The sequence below is a fragment of the Lactuca saligna genome, chromosome 6 (genome assembly GCF_052625555.1).
Source record: "Lactuca saligna cultivar CGN05327 chromosome 6, ASM5262555v1, whole genome shotgun sequence".
NCBI lineage: Eukaryota > Viridiplantae > Streptophyta > Magnoliopsida > Asterales > Asteraceae > Lactuca > Lactuca saligna.
In genome coordinates, this window is record NC_136422.1 from 162,220,331 (window position 1) to 162,228,648 (window position 8,318).

General features: G+C 35.7%; 1 pseudogene across 2 annotated transcripts; it reads right to left on the reverse strand.

Moving 5' to 3' along the window:
- Nucleotides 1–1,606: 1,606 nt before the first annotated feature.
- LOC145000197 (eukaryotic peptide chain release factor subunit 1-3 pseudogene) lies at nt 1,607–4,261 on the reverse strand (annotated as a pseudogene). 2 transcript variants are annotated; one of them, XR_013661153.1, is made up of 3 exons: nt 4,129–4,261; nt 2,297–3,747; nt 1,607–1,915 (listed from the first exon to the last, which is right to left on the reverse strand). The product of XR_013661153.1 is annotated as a eukaryotic peptide chain release factor subunit 1-3 pseudogene, transcript variant X1 (transcript). The 2 variants fall into 2 exon arrangements; XR_013661154.1 differs by having other exon boundaries at nt 2,297–3,744; nt 4,129–4,256.
- Nucleotides 4,262–8,318: the final 4,057 nt, after the last annotated feature.

Here is an 8,318-nt window from a genome sequence, read left to right on the forward strand (position 1 = left end):
GTTTCGGACCCTCTAAGGGAACAAAATGGTTTTTGTAAGGTCGATTTGGTCCTTTTATAAGAGTTAAAAGGGGTCAGTCGGTAACATATGTGCCACGTCATTTAAAATTGTCACGTTTAAATGTTGACTGTGTCGCGTTAGGGTTTTTAATGAGCTATCAACGATACTTCGTCCCTTATAACTCCCGACGAACACTTTCCCTGATCTGCCGCTGATCACCATTGACTTCGTCCCTTATAAGAGACACTTCAAGTTGGAGTTATAGTAGCGTGATCTGGATGTCCTCATGATTGGTTGAAGCACTTCCATTGGCTTGTATGCAGCGCAGGTCTTCGAACGACCAATCATGGTGGAGAGACATAACTGACAACATTTTTGTCTAACTTTGGGATACGCATTGTTTGGCAAGATTAGGTTATCAAAGTTGAAGATTATGCTCATTTTAGGGCACAAACATTAGTTTATATAACCATGTGAGGCATGAACAGTCAAAGTCTTGCTCCCAAAGGGATGTATGTAAACAACATCGTATTACTTTCCTAACCGGTATAAGATTTCATTATTAAAGAAACGTCGTATAGATCCATGTAGACGCTTACATGTCTCAAGTTGCAAATATGGCACTGTTTACTAGTTAAATTAAGTTAAGGTGATTAAATAGACAGGTCATTAAACATTTTGTTTCTTTAAAGAGCACGAAAAAAAAAAATTTAGAGACTGAATGCGCAAAACCAAAAAAGATAGTAGGACCGTTACATCATTTTCATTTTTTTTTAAATTCGATTTCATTTGATTCAAGAACAATGAGATACTCTAGGGATTATGTTAGTTATGTATCAACATTACAACAAAAATATTTGTATACATCAAAAACCTCGGGTTCATTTGTTCAACAGAGGTAAATTATTAAAAATGGACAAATTTTATAAATGAAACAAAAACCGATAATATTGATAAGCCAGAAGTTTTCCATTTCGTTACACACACTTGAAAGATGATTGTGGATTCATGATAGTTACTTTTAAAATTATCCATGGACTTGATGTAATGTAACTGTTCATTGTAAGCGCAAGAAATTGTTTCCTGTGTTTATTTGAAAATTTTGACAAAATTGTTTTTTCTTAATAAATTCCATGAACATAAGATTTTAATGCAACTAATTCATATTATACCCCACATAGTATTGTATTATGATTGGATTAATTTAATCAAAAGATTCTTATACTACAATGGCGGGATTAATTCAAGATTCACGACCACATATTCTTGGTTCTCGATCACATTGTCCTCCACCAAATGCCTTGTTGCAAGATACAAAGAAAATAGTTGTGATAAAGTAAGGCAATCAAGCCTTTAATTTCATTATTTGGCGCAATAAGTTTGAAAGGCCATGTAGATAGATAAAGAGGTTTACTATAAAACATATTGCTACTACATTAAACATCATTTTTACCATTTTAATTGGTTTTATTTTAAACATGCATTTAAACTCGTTATTACATCCTAAAGTTACAAAAATCAATTACAAGTACCTTACTTAAAAATGATTATTGTGATCTAAATATTTAAAAGAAACACAAAATTAATAAATCTATAGAAAAAAAAATAACCAAACAAAACCTAATTGTTTCCATCAAGGCAATTTCAAATAAGATGATACGAATCCATAAAAACAACCACAAGTTTCAAAAAGAAAGATGGTAATATGAATCTCTACAAGTTGAGATAAAAGTAAAATGACACTAATAGCCCCCAATCACGACCAAAACATAACATCAAACTATGTCTCGAAAGCCAAAGCTCAAAATGCAAATCCACAATCAAGGGCATACTTAAAAACATGTTGTAAAATCTCAAGTGCAACCACTAGAAGTTTGGGGTATAATATGTTGTTCATCCACGCTATTTATTCCAACTGATTCAACAAACAAAAAAAAAAAAGTTATTCCAATGCCACAAAAATACTATTATTATTCCACAACAAACATTTTTATCCTTTTCTTATCTAGCATCAAAAACAAAACATTGAATGCAACAAATAGCAACATATAGAAAGAACGACCTAACTTTTTTACATATTTACCGTTTTACCCTCGTAGTTCATCTCTTTTAGAAAAAATCATCATATTAGCTCTTATTACCTAAATTTCATTAATGATTGATTGCATTATATCAAACCAATCCTATGAAAACTTTAAAAAAGTCAACATAATCCATCATACCACTAAACATCCACCATTGAGAGAGAGAGAGAGAGAGAGAGAGAGAGAGAGAGAGAGAGAGAAGAGATACTAACCTTTTAAGGAAATTGATGATCAGTGAACAAATATGGAGCTTAATAGACTGCTTGAAGAGTACCCTGGTGCTGAATCTTGGCTCCACCCCCTTGCACCAGTATCTGATCATTCATTGATTGCTATTCATCAGAATCATAGTTTTCTCCATCATCAGAAAGATCATCAAAAGAACGAATGTCAAGCTGATAACGAAGTATCCCACCAATTCCACCAAACCCTCTACAAAACTGTGAACCTTCTTGTGATTTGTTTGTCACAAACTCAAGTGTGCACCCAAACTTCTTGTACTCATTAGCAAACCACTCGAGCAATGAAGTCTTTTCTTGAACTTCAAGTTCAGCATTTGTTTCAGGGTCCCTAAAGTTACTCTGATCAGCTTCTTGTTCCTTGTTCAGATGCTTTATGATGATTTCACTTGTAGCACTGTGTTTAAGCACGTATCGATTGATGTCAAGATTCTCCCACACAATGAGAATTTCAACAGCTCCCATCTCCAAAGATTTCAAAGTGTCTTCAACACCAAAGACGTATTTACCAGTGTCTTGACTTATCTCTTCAAAATACTTCCCAATCAGACGCTTTTCTTGGATGAACTTCACATTAGCAAGGATTTCAGAGGACAATTCGATAGCTTGATTGAAACCATTCTCTCCTCCATATGAAACATCAACCACGTTCAAGATTTTGGCTTGAAGGCGAGGGTCAAACATGTCGGATTGACTCAACTCGGTTTTGAAATCAGCAGATCCAGCAAGGATAAGACCAGAAACATTAGGCTGACTGGTGGCAGGGTTGATGTAGAACTGTGTTGCCAGCTCAGCTGTCTTTCTCACATAGTTATGACGTTTCTCCATTCGAAGACGTGCAAATCGAAGAGCAGATTGTCCTCCTCTCCCGTGTTTCTTTGGTAAATCGACTGTGAATTTGTGAAGAACTTCCCTTGTGTTGCCACTCAATGTCCCGAAAAGTGTCCCATTACCATCCATAACAATGAAACCAAACTTGTCATCAGATTCCAAGAGCTCGCTTAAAGCTTCTGTATGGAACTTGTTATCACAGAGATAAAGGGAGGCGTTGATTGGTTTGAAAGGTTCAAAATCGATTGTAACCTTCTTCTCTTTTCCATCATCAGTGAGTATAGTTCCAGTGTAGAGCACAAGTCCATTTGGGGGAACTTTGTTGTACAGCTTAAGCCTCTGTTGAGCAGATGTTATGGCGCCTAAAACAGATTGACGATTCACTCTGCTCTTGATATTTGAAGCAGTTCCAAATTCATCACCAAGCATCTTTGTGACTCGAGAAATCTGATCGCGTGGAGGCATAATAAGAGAGATCATACTTGTACCATTGCCTCTTGCAGCCTCCAATGCCTTGATAAGCTTTTTGATCTTCCATATCTCTATATTCTTATCGGTTTCTTGTCCATCCGACATCGTGACGAAATTATCTGCTAAAAGAAGCCAACAGATATCGATTATTGGCAAAATCGTTACAACGCTACTTCGATTTGTTCTAATCGAAGCTGTATCGCATATCAATATAAGGAGACACAGACCAGAATCCAGATCGATACATAACTTAATAACTACTACTAATTATGAATACGAATTCTAGTACGTTTGAAAACGAGCGATCTAACAACACGAGATTCGAGACGAAAAGTACAATACGATGACTTAAGGAACTAAAGAGAATCCACAGAATATATGAAACTATAGTAAAAAACTTAACAAATTACCAAATCAAAAGAGTAAAGCGTATGAAGTTTAATCAAACAGATGCAATAACAATTGATGAGGACTGAAACAGATCTGAGGGAGAGAGTTCTTACATGAAGAGGAAGAACGTCTGCGGCAGCTTGGACTGGAGTCGGTTTTTGGATTGTGGTTGAAACCCTAAGGAAAAGGTCAATTTATGTGGAAGAGGAATTTGCAAAATAAAAATAGGTAATACTTATCCATTAGCACCCCCGAAGTCTTGAGATATTCTAAATTGGCACAATAGCATTGAATGAGAACAACATTATAAAAATATGAAGAAAATCGGGGCATATGGTGCTATTGATATGTATTTTGATAAAAGTCAATTTGTAAATGTCAATTAAGATTTAAGTCGAGTTGGATTATTTGGAGTATAAAAAGTTTGATAGCGATTCTATAAAACTTATGGTATTTTGGAACTAATTATGACTTTATTTACCTTATTTTTTTTTGTTTTGAGACAAACAAACTTTTTTTTCTTTTTTTAGTTAACTTTTCTTGTTTAGTTTTTTTTTCTAACTCACATTGGGTGCTTTCTTATAGGTTTTTTCTTTTCAATTTGGTTTTTATTAAGGGTGTGTTCGGTACGGAGCGTTTGGAAGCATTTCAGAGCTTCTAGCTTTTGACAAAACGCTCCGTTTTGAACAAAAAGTTTCGTTTGGTACTACAAGCTTCTAGCGTTTAGTTTAAACAAAACGTTCCAAATTTAAATGTTACTTCATGTAGCGTTTAACAAAACACTACAAGCTACAAGCTACCCGCTACAAGTTACCCACTAACAACTAGTTTTACCGAATACGCCCTAATTATTTCTGGATTATTAATTAACTAATGTAATAACAAAAGATATTCTAGTTCAACGGTATTAGGTGTTGTTCACTGTTCTTAAAATCTAGAATTCAAGTCATGTATGAAACTGTGACATCCCCAATTTCTCAGCCAGAAAAGACTGATTTGTTTATGCTTTGTTTTTAAAATCAGAATAATCTTTTAAAGAAAACAGTTGCGGAATTTGTTCCCAAAACAAAATATGATAAAAATTATAAAAACATTTTTTTAAAGAAATGTATTTTCATTATATAACAAAATCTCGGGATGTCATGTTCCGATACAGACACATAAGCATAAACAGAACTTACATTATTTACACTAAAGATTTTACATCTCCTTTAATCTCTCCGTGAAATATATCTCCATATCGATACCTGTGATACAAAGAAAACTGAGTGGGTCAGGCTTGGGAGCCTGGTGAGCATATAGGGTTTTCAACCCACAATAATATAATTATTATATTCAACCATCAAACAATCAACCCAATTACCCATCCTCATTATCTTCTTTATCTCTTAGGATTTTACCTTAAGAATTCAACTACTCGTCATTCATTCATTCATAAGGATTGACCTAAGGAATTAGCACAAAATCTATTACTACATAAGGCGCATCTACCAACATCATCCTTTAAGCGCCTCTGTCAGGATTACATCATACACTATGAGGCGCGACTGCCAGGTTTATGACATTATCTTTTAGGCACATCTGCCGATATTATCCTATAAGCGCATCTGCCAGGATTATCCTATAAGCGCATCTGCTAGTATTATGATATTCTCTATTTGGCGCATCTGCCGACATTATCCTATAAGTACATCTGCCAGGATTACGACATTCACTACTTGGTGCATCTACCGATATTATTCTTAAGCGCGTCTTTCATACCTCATCATTTTATCACATACCAACTATCTCATCTACTCATGTTCTACCCAACATATTTGTAGATATAAAATACATATACAGTTTAACTCATTTAAAAACTATATAAAACATCCATTCCACACTCATCTCAAATAAACAACAATATATAAACACATAGCACGTATTTTATAACAAATACTTCATATTTATATGTTAGAAGAAAGTAATTACACATTCACCCAAACATATACTTAATACATTCAAACAATACTTGTATTATACCCGTGTTTATGAAAGAGACTATACACCCACACATATAAACAACTTTATATTATACACATAGCACGTATTTCATAGCAAATACTTAATATTTATGCGTTAGAAGAAAGTAACCACACACTCACTTGATCAGAAGATGATCGGACAGCACTACGGCTTGTAGAAGTAGTATTCTTCGGTAGATCTGGAAGATTTTCACAAAAACCGGACTCCTCGCGGGCAGAGCTTCGGCTCGGGAATTGCACTTCTCGGGATCTTTGGGGCCTCGGGACTTGATTCGGGGCTCGGGAATGATACAGGGGCTTCGGGATAATTCTTGCACGAAAACAATGCAAAAACGCGAGAGAAAGGGAAGAAATGAGCAAAAGAATTGGCTGCCCTCGACATCCTTTATAGGGGGCTGAAACTCGAATTACGTTGGGCGTTATTCTATGTTACGCTGGGCGTAATGTGGATAAGCCCGGTGACTCCCCCCCCCCCCCCGGATAATATCCGAATTTTTATTTAAATTAAATACTTTAATTATTTAATAAACTTAAAAAATTCATATATTCCTCATACGAGCTCCGTTTTCGACGTTCTTTATATCCCCGCGTAGGTGATACTACGATCTACAACTTTCGTTTAGACTCCGTCGGCTAAATTTGACTTTATTTTTATTATTTATTTTTAGTAGGCCGGACAGGAAAATTCCGTTATAAATTCATAACTTCTTCATCCGATGTCCATTTTCGCCTATCTTTTTATTGTTTCACTACTATTAACGAGATCTTCGATTATCGTTTATATTGTTTCGGCTAAAAACCGCTCGATCTCAAATCGAGTATTCGGCGGTTGCATATCGCTAAGTCGAAACTTAGAAAAATCATAACTTCCTCATACGAAGTCAGATTTGGACGTTCTTTTTATGCACGTTCATGGTTTAATGAACTCTACGAATTTCATTTAGATTGTTAAGGCTAAATATCACTCTAACGTAAATTCACGTTTTACGTCATTCAGCGTCGTGTCGGTTTTGTCGCGAAACTTCGACAGGTCATAACTTCTTCGTTATAACTCAGATTTTGGCGCTCTTTATATGCACGGAAACCTTGTGACATATACTAAAACTTGGTTAAGATTAATCCTTCTAAATAATCTTCCATAAAAAAGTCATTTTTGATGCTTATCGTCTCTAAATTGACTAGCCCGGATCTACAGGCGTTACAGAAACATATGTGGGGGTATGCCTTAGAGACTGTCGCTCATATCTTTAATCTAGTCCTAACTAAGAAGGTTGTCAAAACACCTCACGAGATGTGGACAGGGAAGGTTTCCTCGTTAGCACACATCAAGGTTTGGGGTTGCGAGGCTTTCGTGAGACGCGAGACTCACGACAAGCTCGAACCTCGTAGTGAGTGATGTATTTTCATCGACTACCCACATAAATCCTTTGGATATCTCTTCTACAGGCCGAGTGATAATGTTGTCTTCGTTGCGAAAAGAGAGAAGCCTTTCACGATAGAGAACTCATAGGCCAAGGAGACAACAGGAGGCAAATTGACCTTGAAGAGCTTCAAGAGTCAAGCGGTGAAGGACCCTCAAACACTCGCAATCAACCTGAGGAGGAAACTCTTGTTGTACCTCTGAGGCGTTCCAGTAGAGTTAGTGTTCCATATGTGTTGTATGGTTTCCGTATAACATCTGAGGATGATACATTTATCAGTGATAGCACACTGATAATTTTGGATGAACCTAACAACTACAAGGAAGCCATGGCAGGCCCCGAGTCTACTAAATGGAAAGAGGCTATAGACAGTGAGATTCAGTCCATATATGATAATGAAGTTTGGAACTTGGTTGACAATGTATCGGGTCGTAAGACAGTCAGGTACAAATGGATTTTAAAGAAGAAGACTGTGACATCCTCAATTTCACGGCCAGAAAAGACCGATTTGTTTATGCTTGCTTTTAAAATCAGAGTAATCTTTTAAAGAAAACAGTTGCGGAATTTGTTCCCAAAACAAGATATGATAATAACTTATCAAAATATTTCTCAAAGAGAATGTATTTTTATTTAAGAATAAAACCTCGGGGTGTCATGTTCCAATACATACATATAAACATAAACATAACTTACATTCAATTACACTAATGATTTATATCTCCTTTAAATCTCTGTGTGAAATGTCTTCATATTGATACCTGTGATGCAAAGAAAACTGAGTGGGTCAGGCTTAGGAGCCTGGTGAGCATATAGGGTTTTCATCCCATAATGTTATATCATATATTTATAAATATATAA